Source organism: Watersipora subatra, chromosome 3 (genome assembly GCF_963576615.1).
Source record: "Watersipora subatra chromosome 3, tzWatSuba1.1, whole genome shotgun sequence".
Classification (NCBI taxonomy): Eukaryota; Metazoa; Bryozoa; class Gymnolaemata; order Cheilostomatida; family Watersiporidae; genus Watersipora; species Watersipora subatra.
In genome coordinates this window covers 21,899,148-21,914,666 of record NC_088710.1, presented here as the reverse complement: position 1 = coordinate 21,914,666, position 15,519 = coordinate 21,899,148, and positions in this window count along the sequence as shown.

The following is a 15,519-nucleotide window of genomic DNA, read 5'->3' as shown; positions in this document are numbered from 1 at the left end:
TATTATGACATATCTTGTATGAACTAGTTAGTATTCCTTTTAACTAGTTTTATGAAATAAATTTAAGTGTTGTTTATTAAAAAAGGCATATTTATGTTGTCAGAATCAAAGAGAATAACATTGGCAATTATCTTAAACAACCATTTGTTGGATTGAGCTGTTAAAAGGTAATTTTGGTAAACTGCTGCTAGTTATAATTGGTTCTGATTACTTTGATGTATTTGCTGTCAATTTTTGGGCAGACACTTCTGATGCAAGCTCGATACATTTGAACCTGAATATTGAAGTAACAAAATAGCTAATATAAATAATTGGAAAAGTATAAAATAGTATATTATTTTATTTATTTATTTTATTGATGTTTTAGCATGGCGTGATTTGCTTTTATCAGCTTTCACTAGTGAAACAATATTAAAATCAAATCAAAATTTTCATTTTTAATGTTTATTCTTTGTTATAATTTTACAGCTTTGTTTGCGAGCTGAAATATGAACTACTTCAATTATTTAATACTTACAGTTCTAAGAAATTATTTAAGAGTTTTTTGCTATAGGCCAGTCCCTTCATGATTTTCTCCAATTGCTTAGATTAAGCATTTCATGAGTTGTCTTGGGAACTTAGTTTCCTGTTGTCTGCCTGTCAGAGTTGTCTCTCTTAGTACAAGAGTCTAGTAGTAGTAGATGCCCTTCTTGACACCTCGTAGCGGGACTCTAACCACTAGTTGCCGCTGGATCATGTTTGGATTACAGCAATGTTATTAAATTATGGACTGCATATGCCAAGCATATGTACTGTAAAACAGCTACTTCCGAAATTAATTCATTCCAGAAGCTGGTTTGTAAGTAGAAAATTTCGCGAGTAGAAACCAATTTACCAATATAAATGCCCTATTTCGCTCAAAGCCCTTACCGAATTCAAACAAAACGCTTGTATAAGTTATAAATACATGTGAAGGTTAAAATTTAAAGCAAATACACGTTAGAATTATAATGCTACATGTTAAGTTGCGTGCAGTATGTATTAGTCATTGTAATATATGAGACAGGTGAGAGTTCAGGATCGGTATGTGTATATGTTTGACTGACTAAACAGCAGCTGAACACAAAATAGTAAGAGATATACTGGATAATGACAGGTTAGCAGACTATAGCTTTACAGGATAATGACTTTAGCAGTATTCGTGGCATAAGTATGTAAAATATAGTTCAGTGGATTACCACATGTGATGACTTTATTACACTACATGATAAATAGAAATTGTGAGAAAAACAGAAAGAAGAACAGAGAAACAATACACAAAAGGTATTAACAGTATGTTTGTTTGTTTACTTTTGAAGTTGGCAGTCTAGACAAGGGCTGAGAAAAGACCGCAGAGTGGGACGAAGATAGACAAATGGGGGTTGTATCGTTTTCTTGGTTTTGTTTTGCTCAGAAAAAAACGTTTTTAAGAGCATAAGTAAAAAGATTTATTCACATCAACACAAACTGAGAATCTACGCGATCATACTAAAAACACAAAGCTCGAATCGTTAGCCACGAAACCTGTCTTCCTCTGTATGTAATGAGCGATAGTTCCAACTTATACAACAAACGAAAACAAAACATTTGTTACTTACTGTTATTTTGCAAGCAAATCAAACTGAGTGATACGTACTGTACGTGATAGTTATAACTTGCACCTATGGAAGGAAAACAGGGCAAGATGCGAAACAAACCAATCGGCCTTTTTCTATCTCGAAACATTGTTCAGAAGTCGAAGCAAAATTTTTAAAGGAAGTGTCATAACTTGAAAATGTTGTCTGTAGAGTCTTTTGCAAGTCGCGGTTCTACTGTGCATGTGAGAGTGATCCTTTTAGCCATACCTTAGCTCCCCATCAGCTGATCCCGTAGGTTCCGTCTTTGTACCATCAAGAGTTTCATACATGTATACCTATTCCTTTATCTATCAAAAAATACCTCATTTGAAACTTATATATACATGTAGTAGGCAGTGATGTAGTGCTAACCTTTTTTGACCATAACTGTAAAGTTGAGATAAGTGGATGTAGGCGACCAAGGGTCGCAACGTGACTCCACCGCCACATGGTGGCAGTTGGAACAGCTAGGGGGCGATGTAAGCCCCTCAGTGGGGTCCAAAGCCTACAGGGCTTTGGACCCCACTGAGGGGTCCAAAGCCCAAAGGTTTTTAAAGCCCTGTAGGCTTTAAAATCATGTATATGATATGAGAAATGAGCACATCTGTAGTAATAAATAAGTTGAGAAAATAATGAAAATCAATGCCTTTGTCCTTCAGTACAAATGCTGACTGCCATTGGTTTGCTGTGATCTGATCTTAGCCTTTGTTGTAGACAACCAATTAGGATTGCAATCTTGTCATGTTACATGACCATTACATCACTGTATTGTACTGTATGCTGCTTTTATATTGAATAGCCATTGAATGTCGACTATAATGAAATTAGTGTACTTGAATCAATGAAATAGAGCTATAATTTACATTGAGAATTGGCAAAGTCTTAATTTTTTAACCCTAACTATAGTTATACTTAAAAAACACACAGATTTTTTAACCATAACTTAGTTAGGGAGAGTTAAGGTAGCACTACATCACTGGTAGTAGGCTACTTATACCTTTTCAGTTTATTGATACTGACTGCATTTTGCAAAACAGGAGTCCGTGATGAAGAGTAGGCAGTAATAACTAATGATGATTCAGCAGTAATGAATTGTAGACCTGTTAGTAACCCTCAGAGTATCCATATCATATCATATTATATCAACTTATGGTTTGTATTTACTATATAAACATATACTGCTTCTTTGAAGAGGGACTTACACAAAATATTTAGTAAATTTTATCCAAACGAATGGGTATTTTTTCTATAATTTGCAATTGTTTTTTAATGTTTAAGTGATCTGATGCCAGATTAAAATTGATAAAACCTGAATACAATTAAAAAGCTCAGATTCACGAAAGCACGATCAGGATGTCTATAATTGCAAAGACCGAGAGAATAGAGACACTTAAACTTGAATGCAATATCCGATATCGACTACCGCAATGATAACAACTAGTGACAGCTTGTCGCTCATACTTTTCTTCCGAGCATTTTAATTGCGATCAAGTTTTAAATTTAAAATATCATGGCTACTACTTTCTGATGAAACCTACAAAAATTTTGTGTAAATTCCTTTTTAATGCAAACAAGTTGCTGACGCTGTTGCAAGCAGTGTTTGAAGTGTAAGGGTTGTTATGAGGGTACTCTATGGTGAAAGGTAGGCGAGACAACTCTGGGGCCAGCAGCCCGCTCAAGCCGCGTAGCGTTGCGGGGAGAGTCCGAGAGGGGCACCGGAGCGCCTTCTCGGTAGAGGGGGTGCGGAGGAACTCACCCGCGAAATTTTTTGTAAGGTTGTCTGTCTTATATATCTAATTTCCACAGCTTTTCAGTGAGAGAACAAATATCTTGCAATGGTATAATTGGTATTATTTTATAACACAGCAGATTCATCTTGAGTGCTTAACTTCACAGATATATTCATTAAAATGGAAATGAAATAAGTTTGGAAGAAACGATCAGTGCCAAAAAAAAATAAGAAGGGAAATTTCAAGTTTTCCCAAGGAAAGCAACTACTCAGGAAAGATGAGAATGGTTTAATTTTTAAGCAAGCCCATACAGCCTCATCTTTTAACATAGACACAAAAGGAAAACTAGCAAACAGAGATCACCTTAAATCTCAATAATATCACCCATTAAAGGTGTGCCCCAAATAGCTAAGAAACCCGCGGGTCTAAAATTTAATAGCCTCAGACTTTCCTCATCCCTAATCATCTAAGATAAAGCTTAGGCTTGATGTAGTATTAGCATAGTTTAAGTAATGAGTCGGTCAGTTTTACATAATACATTAATTTACAAACATTGCCTTGCATGATATTAAATATTTGAAGCTGTGTGATACACATACACTCCTCATCAGATATTCTGGAAAAAGCTTTGTGATTAATTGAGGTTTCATAATAACCTGTGCACCTGATGTGAAAATGCTACCCCTTCCACTTGAAAGCTATTTGGGGTACACCGTTAAATAAACTGAGAGATTCAAGTTGGCATCACAATGAAGGTAAATGATCCTACCATTTATTTGCCATAATTCCATCAGTTTTAGTGGTAGGGCTGTGATCAGCTATCATTTTTAGTTCAGGTCATGATAAGTAAGGGATTTATAAGTTTCTAGTACAAGAGGTATGATCCAATCATTTCTAATGTTAGTAAGGTAAATCAATCATCACATACTCTCACTCACCTTTGAAGTAACTATCAATTGGCCGATGATGATTCATCATTAATCAAATAAGAATGATAATGAAGAAACAATTTGCTTTAGAACTTAAATTAGATAAGTTTTTTGAGAAAGTTTACTTCGATTAGCAAAAGACCAAAAAAATGCCTGCACATGGAATACTCTCAAGCTATTTGATGATGTCTTTGGACAGGTGACAAGGACGCCTGTTGATTGTGTTGCTTGAAGAAAAGTTGAAGGAATTTATGCTTTTCACAAGGTAGCATAGTTGATTAGCATTTGAGGTAGCACTTTATCGCATTTTAATAGTATATGAGCAAACCAATGTTAGGGGATACGCTTTCCAGAGAGTACCCCCATAATTTGTTCTTAGGGATATGCCGTATCCCTGCGTACCCCCCTGTTTCGAACACTGGTTGCAAGTACAACAGCGTCACATGGTCAGCTGATCAAGCAAAAAATAACTAGCGTTGTTTACTAGCTGTTATACTAGCTGTTATACTAGATGTTATACTAGATGATCACATAAACATCTAGCATTTCGTTAATTACTATTTATGTCCGTCTTTTCTCAGCGTTTTACTGCAAACGAGTTTTGTTGATTTCAATCTTGAAACATCCTGACAGTCAGACCTAAAACTTCTCTACTTTCTCTACTTTCTGATAAAGTCTACAAGAATTTTATGTAATACGATAGCATTTTAAGTTGATAAGTCTAGAGCTTTACTTAGTATCACAATTTTAGGATTTTTACCTAATCATAGTTTTGTTACAACTTCCGCAAACAAGAAATAGCCATTACTAAACAATCAGGAGTGTTGGACAAACAACATGTGCTGAGATCTGAGGCAGTTTGAAGAATCTATGATACTCGCAATGCTATCCATTGAAGTAAGTTTGGTGCAAAGAGTTGATTAAGTGAGGATGTCAGCAGCCGTATCATTTGTAGGACACTAGATAAAGATATAGCTGAGAAATGAAGCGGTTGCAGCTTTCGTGTCCAACTTTTGATGTTGCTTGTATGTACATATGTATGTACGTATCTACATATGTATGTATGTACGTATGTATGTATGCACGTATGTACATACGTATGTACATACGTATGTACGTATGTATGTATGCACGTATGTACATACGTATGTACATACGTATGTACATACGTATGTATGTACGTATGTATGTACGTATGTACATACGTATGTACATACGTATGTACGTACGTATGTACGTACGTAAGTACATACGTATGTACATACATACATACGTACGTATGTACATACATATGTATGTACATACGTACATACGTATGTATGTAAGTATGTATGTATGTACGTTTAACTTTTATAGACACTCGTAATCATTAACAAATGATATTTTTCGTTACTTGCCAAAACAAAAATGATAGACTGGATTTAGGAATTATTGAGTGAGTTGATCGAACTTGTTTTAAAAGTTAGTAATCCAATAGTATTGTGGAGGAGTCAGGATAGTGAATTGAAGGTTGTAGTACCAGAAAGTACATAAACTAACGTATACGATGGTTTGTATGGATGTTGTGTAGATGTCATAGAATAGAAAACAATGTTTGTCATATATGTGGAAGGACAAATTCAAATATTCTGGGCTTAGTTTACCCATGATTTTGATCCGGTAACACAAATTGAGAAAAATTATAAGTTCTCTAGTAAAGTTGTTTTCGTTGTTTTCCCTAGAAGATCCACTTCACCTTATACCAAACACCTACATCTGCCAATTTACATTATAAAACAGTGTTATGCAAAAGTTGCTTTTTCAACCTATATGCATAATTTACTTTACTGGTCTTTATTTTGGTGTCTCACAATCCAATTTGCCTTGAATTGCATGAACCAGTGATAAAGTTCATATCAATCAATATACCCGCTGAAGTTGCTTATAGTCTGGATTGCTACCTGATGTTCAGTTTCATTGGTTGACCTTTGATGGTCTACTATGACTCACTGCGTGTGGTTTACTGGGCTGAAGCTCATTGTATCGGCACAATGATCTCTGATTCAGCTGTAGATACTGTCTCTGTATTGTGTCTCTTACTCGACTAGCTAGTTGGTATGTCTGCTAGTAAGAGTACATTACATGACCTGATGTTGAGCGCCTATCATCTAGGTTACCTGCCCTTTAGGCATCACATAACCAACTGCATATTTATTGGCAGCTTTATGACAAAGATCTCATGACTGGTTCACAATATGTCGGCACATGTGGGCATTGTCCTATCTGCGATTCTCCGTTGATTATGTGCACGGTAGACCTAAGCCTCCTAGAGGTGACGCAAATACTTTGGGAGATTTTGGAACTATCAAACTTTCCTGATAGTGTGCCGAGCATCAATGATAGCTTGTGCAATGTGTACCATTTCGGCGATCGTGATTGATCGCTGCGAATCGCCTCATCCGTATTTTCTGTAATGACAGTTGCTGCAGGACTAGTAATTTGTCATTTCTACTTATCATTTGTCAACTGTCATTATGTATGCTGTGGACATTTCACAGACGATCTCCGAAGTATTGTGTGATCGACGACAACACCGATGACGTACTGCGATATAGTCTGAATCAGCTATTAGAGTAAAGCGAGCTTTTGAGATACCTTGTCAGCCTTTTACCTACTGCCAAGTGAGCTTCAGTGGCTACTGCGCAGTGTTTGGATGCTGCTCCCGTTGCTTGACACATGTTTAAGCATGTTGCAACTGACAGGTATGGCAAGTATCCAAAGATGGCCTGATAGTCTTCATGTGGTACCTGCTTACTAATGCCAACATTTTAACTGGCTCAACATGTACATAGGAGGGATAGAATGTGGAAGTTTAAAGGTTAACATAGGATTTGCAGTTTCCATCCCAAAACTATCTGAAAGACTGCTGAGGAGTGTGACCGCATGGTCTTCCTCAGATATTGGAGCATTTACAACAGCCAACTTATCAGTCAGCTCTTTTATGTGTTTTGGATGATGCGACATGGAATTACACCCTTTTATCACCAAACAAAAATGCTTTTGTTGGCCATGGTTTGTTGGCCATGTTTTGTTGGCCAATGTTTGTTGGCCATGGTATGCCTTTCAAATGATTATGCAGCCAGTTCCAAGTTATGGTATCCATAGTTAAGCTAACGCTATTCTTCAACTTGAATTTATATTTTATTGGGAAAACCTTCAAATTGTGAAACCCAAGACTTTGCGAATGGCAACTAAAAGTTTATGGTAAAAGAGGTTTGTGAAGTTGGAGGTGCAATATCTTTGATAAGCATTCATTGTTTGAATATGAATCTCTGTAAACAGTTCAACAATAAATAATATTTTTTCTCTCTGACTTAAGCAAAACTTTATAATTACAATTAGTAGTCGGATACGTGTCTCTTCATTCTAATCACTCAAATGTTTTTTAAAAAATGCTTGAGCGACTGTGGTATAAACATTTTTTAAATACATATGCTAAAAACCTTTTTACTAAACATAGACTATAATATACTAAAGATGGTTATTCAAACCGTTTAGATCTTTGCAATCCGATATGACATAAACTAGTTACTTTACATACACCTAGAGTGTGGTGAGAAAAAATTTCCAGCTTTAAAAATGCTGGCAGTTCTGCGTGCTGTGAGAGATCATCATGTGCAATAAATATGTGCATAATGATTCCAACCTGTGACAAGGTGGCTGAGTGGTACTGACAGTAGTTGGCGTGTTGGTCTACAAAGGTCAACTATCTGAGTTCAATGCTTGTGTGAAGCTTTTTTCTTAACGCTTTACGCTTGGCTCCGAATAGACAAAGTTCTCATTATAGTAACGACTTGCCGAATGCTTGGCGTTGCACGGGTATTAAAAAACAGCTTATAAACAGTGGCAGGTAATGTAGTTGCCATTGGCTAATTTGAGTAAGCTAGTATCTGTACTGCTAAACTCACTAATAAGAGCCGTGAGAGCAAGCTTTAGTGACATCATGCATAGTCATTATGCATATTTTAACCTAGATAATGACTCAAATCGCTCAATGAACCCATTGCATCCTGTGTAGCTTAATGGGTTAGATTGTCGCCTTGTAAATGGGAGATTCTGAGATCAAATCTTCTGCAATACAGATTTTTTATTGCAAGACTTTAATTGCAACAGCTGGGCCACCATTGAACGATGACAGTTGATGACAAACTTTGAGATGTATATACATGTATATAGACTAATTGTGTTACCCAGTGTTGCCCAGGTAATGAAAACATTTTTGGACAGAAATTTTATTTGTATTTAACATATAAGAATATTTGCCTTTTTAACTCTCAAACTACATATCATGAGAGAAGTGTTTTGTGTAGTTGAAATAAATTAAGAAAGAAAATAAAAACAACTGCAAAGGTTTTAAAATTTTGTCAAACATCTGTAACTTTCAAACTTCATATCATGAGAAAATAGTTTGTGCAAGGCAACTAAATTAAAAATAAATAAAACAACTGTAAAGGTTTTCAAACAACTGTAAGTTTAAAATTTTATAACTTGAAAGAAGTGTTTTGTTAAAATAAATTAGAAGAAAAAATACATATGTGAATGTGAAATAATTAGATAGTAATGGCTAAATATAGTCTATTTCGCTACGATTACAATCAAAAATTATTTGGTATGCGATTATATGATTCTAATTCGTTTCAGTGTTGACATGTGAAAATATCGTAGGCTATAGATGTACATTGACTGGTATAGAAACCCATTGTCATTACCTAATGCAATTACTTCCTGGTAAAAATCATCATCATTAAAAATGGTACCAAAATACTATGTTAACCTTAGTAACTATAGGTACCTACAATAACTTTAGTGCTAGCTGTGCTACCCTGTGTTGCCTGGGTAATAAAAAAGTCTTTAGTCAGAAAATTGATTTGTATTTAACATATAACAACATTTGCCATTCTGACTTTCAAACTACATATTATGATTAAAGTGTTTTGTGTAATTGAAATAAATTAAGAGAGAAAATAAAAACAACTGTAAAGGTTTTTAAACTTTGTCAAACAACTTTTAAACTTCATATCACGAGGAACATCATTCGTGTAGGTCAAATAAATTAAAAAAAAACAAAACAACTATAAAAAGGTTTAGATATAAATGTGAAATAATTAGCAAGTAATAGCTAAATTAAGTCGGTTTTGCTACGATTACAATAAAAGATGATTCGGTAATGATACAATTAATACGACCTGAGAAAACCAAATAAAAATCCGGAATATGTAGAATTAATAATAACTATTCTTGCATAGAAGTGTGTGTGTATAAAAAATGTTACTGTTCCACTAGAAGCTATCCATCAAAACTTTGAATATGACGATACCGGTACCTCACGATACCGGTACAAATGTAAAAATGAGATATTGTACTGTTTTGTCTGACCGAATGGAGAGATCCCAGGGTTGATACTCTGAAAGAAACACCCACCTGGATAGGCCAAGACTTGGATTTTATACCCCACTCACCTGGTAGGTCAATTTGAATTTGGATATTGTACCCCCAATCACCTGGTTGGTCAATTTGAATTTGGATATTGTACCCCCACTCACCTGGTTGGCCAATTTGAAATACACCCTCTAAACACTGGGAATTCCTTAGAGGGTGCCCAGGTTCCACGTCCAGCTAAACATCTAATATGATTCATGCATTAATCAAGTAGAAACAAGCTACAAACAAAATTCCTAATTTTAATTGAATACGTTTTTATTTCGGATTTTTTGTTTGTTTAGTATTGCAAAAACAAGCGTTTTTTTCCTTCTGAAAACGGCTTATTTTGTGTTGCTAACAGAGACCAATATGTTGTAGTTTACTATTAATAAAAAAATTGAACAAAAAAGGCAATTAGCTAACCATAAATCAATTTATAAAAACCATTCGTGTGGCCACATAATAGCCACCCTGCCAACTAGCGTAAATATCACAAAATGACAAAGATGTCGCTATACCTGCAAAAGGGTTAATAAAACTGATTCCAAACATTAACTGTCAGATCATCATTTTCATTTACAAAGAAAAACATAATGAATATCAATGAAATAAATATCATATCATTCATTCTGAGTATATTGCTAAAGGGTTGCTAAGATGATGCAGTGTCGACAGTCCCTTTTCCCTTCCTTTCCCGTCAGCAAGCATGCAGATTTTAATGCAATCTGCATTAAAATGAAAACTGTGGATTTCGGTGCAATTTCTTGGTACTACTTTGGCTAAATAAAACCTTAATGAGCATGGGCCCTTTTACTGGCTTGGCTGTGGAAACCCCCTTAAAGTAGCAAATTCACTGACAGTGCCCCATGGTCTGAAAACTCTCCTAAAATGTGATTTTGGGCCGAACCTAAGGGGCCTTTTGGGGAGGAGTATCAGCCTGGGGGAGAGATAATTTCGAGGCTCTTCCCATGGAGACATCATAATTGTCCGTGTGAGAAGGATTGGCCTTGACCCCAGATATAGTAATTGAACCTTACGAAAAAAAGTTCCTAACAGGGGCACCAAAACGAGTGGCCGCATTGGTAAAATAATCATCGCCCGCTATAGCTATAGCCGGAATGTCACACAGATCCAACTACTTTGAGAAATATATATATATTTCTATATATATTCTTTCTAGATATATTGCTTTGTATACATGTATGTATATATATATATATATATATATATATATATATATATATATATATATATATATATATATATATATCTATATCTATATAGATATATATATATATATCTATATAGATATATATATATATCTATATAGATATATATATATTGTTATTGCAGACTGACTGGCCGTGTATAATTTGATTGCTGGAGCATTGGGTTCTGATTGGTGTAGATCAGCTAACAGATGACCTATCACCACAGCATCTTGAGCACAGTGTGACAGGGAGAAATATATTTAATTTCAGGTGCGATGTCATAACTACTCATTGCCACTTGGATAATTACTGAGAGCATCATTTTCCAGCATGAATACATTTTTAATCCATTTCATCACAACTTCACTGTCAGTCATGATGATAAGGTCCTCGACATACACTGCTATAAGACAATGATTTTCCTGTCTAGACTTTCCACATGTACACCCGTAGATTTGCATTGGACTGTATGAAGTCAAGTTCATGTAGAAAATCATGCAATGTTGTGTTCCAGCATCTTGGTGAATGTTTTAGCCCATACAATATAGGGCTTTACAAAACCATCATACCTTGTTTCCAATGTCAGGTTGAACAAGCCCTTCTGGCTGTTTCCCTTATATCTCTTCCTGTAATTAACTATTCAGGAATGCAGTTACAGTGTCCATATGCTGTATTCATACATCGGCTCAAGCCAAATGCTACTACCTCATGGATAGAGGAATATTTTGCCAAGGGTGAGAATGTCTCATTGTAGCCAATTTCAGATTTCTGAGAAAATGCTTTAGCCACTAATAGAGTCTTAAATTTCTCGATACTGCTAACTGCTAATGTCCTTGAACTTAACACCAGTACACTGGAAGTCCCATGCATCGTGAGGGATCATTATGATTGATGAAAATTTCTGCAGATCATGGCCAAGTGGCTGCGCGGTGCTGTGGTAATGTACTCGGCTTTTAATCTCGATGTGCAGGTTTGATTCTCGTGCGGTGCAATCAATTTTTCCAAATAAACTTAACGAGGTTTCAGATAGACATGGCTCTGATTATATTGACTAGTATGTTTGGTACTAGTCCTGAGATGTCGTCATGAGTCATCATTATGTGCATAATTAATTCGAGAATTGAAGTGGCAAGGTGGCTGAGGGGTGTGGTGGTTAGAGAGCCAGTCTGCAAAACTGAATACCCAACTTCAATTCCCATGCCAAGCAATTTCTTTCCAATCCTATCAGGTTGGTTTCAGACAGGCGAACGTACATGGCTATTACTACAGTGCAGACTATATGAATGTCCGGCGTTGAACAGTACGAAAGAACAGCTTATAAACAGTGGCAAGTAATGCAGTTGTCATTGGCTAATTTGAGAAAGCTAGCATACGTATTGCTAAACTTACTAATAATAACTGTGGGAGCAAGCTTTAATAATGCTGCGTGTAACGCAGAGTCCCTATGCATATTTTAATCCAGATAATGACTCATATTGCCCTTTGAATCCATTGCATCCCATATAGCTTAATGGGTTAGCTTGTTGCCTTGTGAATGGGAGGTTCCAAGATTAAATCTTCTGCAATACGGATATTTCTATGCAAGATTTTAATCGCCAAAGCTTGACACCGGATGATAATAATGAACAGGGGATGACCATAGATGACAGCATTTCTAGTTGGCAATTCACACCAGTCGGCAATTCAACTCAATCTCACATGTCATTTTGTAAGAGAGACTGGTGTTCAGCATTGGCAGCTTCTACCCATGACTTGGAGAGTAAGCAGCCATAGTTCACTGGTTTATACAGTCCATGGTTCAAATCTCATAATGATAAGGGAAATGTTAGGAAGAATGTTCAACTAGATTCGCTCCGTGTATGCCAACTAACTGTCTCGTGCCAAGGAACTAGTTGCCAGTGTATGCCAATTATCTTGCTAGTGCTAGTACAAGCTACGACGGGCAGCAGCGATTTCATAAAGTTGAAGTAAACAATTTTGTTGCTTGGAGTAAAATGACTGAATTGCATCAGCATCCCAAGTTGGCGCATGTGCAATTTGCAAACTCAACGCTACTGGTGCGCCTCCTAATCTAGCAGTAGTTTATGTGACCTAGCAGACGAATGGCGAATATGAACTGGTCAAAGGTTGTCTTCTGCTGATCGAACGAAGGTGGCGCCTCATTTGCATTACAAGAAGATTGTGGCACAAGCCTTATTGTCTGAGCCAAACCTTTTGCGTTGAGTACCACATCAGGTCATCCTTTCACAGTAATAGTGTTATCACATCGCTCTGTATGCCTGAGACTGAATACTATATTTAACAAATAGCACTTTCTTATATTTTTTGTCAAGTTTTGTACTGTGATATACCAAGACATACAGGCGATACAGCCAAGCACAATAAGTTTGAACAAATTTCCTTCCAAGTCTCCTTCCATGCCAGCATTTATATGAAGTAGAATTGTGAGCATTTGTGGGGAGACGAATACAAATGTAAGCAACAGTATCAACAAGCTCAGCCCACAACCACCGTGGGAGGTAAGCGTGAGACAGCATCACACAGAGTATGGTTTATCCATTATGCTAACCTGGTCTGTTGAGAACAATCAAGTCTGAAGGAGCAACATAGAGTTTAGCTGATATTAATTTTGCGGTTGCGCTTTTGTTTTGTCACATGTAACGATGTGTCTGCGTCGATCCTGTACAACTAACTTCATGCTTAGTAAGCTCATGACTTGGAGCCGTGCCAATACTAAAAGAACACTGACCGAGTGATGAACCCGCAAGTACAGACTTGTTGCACTAAAAAGCAATAAGGATAAGTCAACCAGACAATGACCAAGCGACTTCACAGTGAGTACGCAAGGTTAAAAACTGGGTGCAAGCTATGTAAAGTGCTGTTAAAGGTTTACTTGCAACAAAATTCACATTACAAAATTTCCATTTGAGCCGTTTTGGAAAGAGATTCCAATCTACTGCCTTTTCGTGATGTCTGATGAGCTGTTCGGTTTTAACTTTTAGGAGCTTGTAATCACATTTCCACATATTTTGCACCTACAACTCAGTAAAGTAAGACATGGTAAATCTTTTGATACCAAATAACTGTAACGTGAATTTTGTTGCAAGTGTTTTTTAAAGCTGTACTGTTATTTCTTATTGTAAACCATACGACACAATGTTGTAGTAAAATTAAATTTTAGTCACTCTATGTATACTGCGTTATTTACGGAATATCATGTTGGGAATCATTTTCTCTTGCATTCTAACAACAATAATAAAAGACCAGACACTTCATTGTACAGCATTTCTTGTACAAAAATATAAATCCGCTAACGAAACATAATGCTGTTACCAAACCTAGGAACTTTAAAACTGATGAGAACATAATTTTATGCATAATGAAATATAACTTATGATAAAAACAGCATATTGCATAGAAATATAAATATTTTAGCCATATAGAAACGATAGACCTATAACTATACATAGTTAATATATCTAATACTATATCTATAGTATAATTAATAGGTCTATGCTAGAAACTATAGTTGACTTGTGACTGTTTTCAACAATTCAAATAAGGATATCTTTCAATAAGCTATGTTGCCAAGCATTATTCCATCGTTGGGAGGGCCATTATAGAGAGAAGGTCGACCTGGTCTGCTTTCCAGTCTAGAGGGTCTTTTCTCTGCGTAACTAATTCGCTTGTGCGACATTGCAGGGGGAGGGGGCTGCTCAATGTAGATGGGTGCAGGATTTACATCGTTTGTCAATGGCTAAATCAGTAAATACAGTATCAGAATCCAAATGGATTTACATAAAACTTAAGTAGATTTTATTGGCATTATATCGGTATTTTTCGATCAACTGCAATTGATTTTTATGCTTGAAGTGATCTGACTGCCACGATGTTTCAAAGTTGAAATCGACAAAACTTGATCGCATTAAACCGCTCAGAAGAAAATACGTTCAAAATGACATCATTAGTTGTTATCATTGCTATAATTGATAACCGCTATTGTGTTCAAGTTGCAGCGTTATGTATCTCTAGTCAGTCTGTTTACAACTATAGACGACATAATCGTACTTTCGCTTGATCTGAGAATTTTAACCATGATGAAGCTTTGTCCGTTTTAATCTTGAAATTGGCAGTCGGACCACCTCAAACATCAACAATCATCACAAATGATTAAAATAGCGACACTTTGTGATAAAATCTACTAAAACTTGATGCAAGTTCATTTTGAAACAGCGCAAGTGACAGACAAGTTGTGAAATATGTTAGTTTGAAGATGACTATGATGGTGCGTTTACACCGGGCCGATTTATCAGAAATGCTTCCACATTGCTTCCAAAGTCTATTCGGTGTAAAACAAAAATGGTTGTAAAAATGGCTTAGCACTAGTCTCTGACACAAAATCAGTGAAATGCTGCATACTGTTTTTACAATTTCAGCGGTTGTCATTGACAAAAAATACAGTGGTGGTATATTCTGTTCTCACAAATGATCAGTAAAACTTTTGTGTGTTTGTTAAAGTGTTTACATCAGAATGATTTAAAATAAATACTAATTA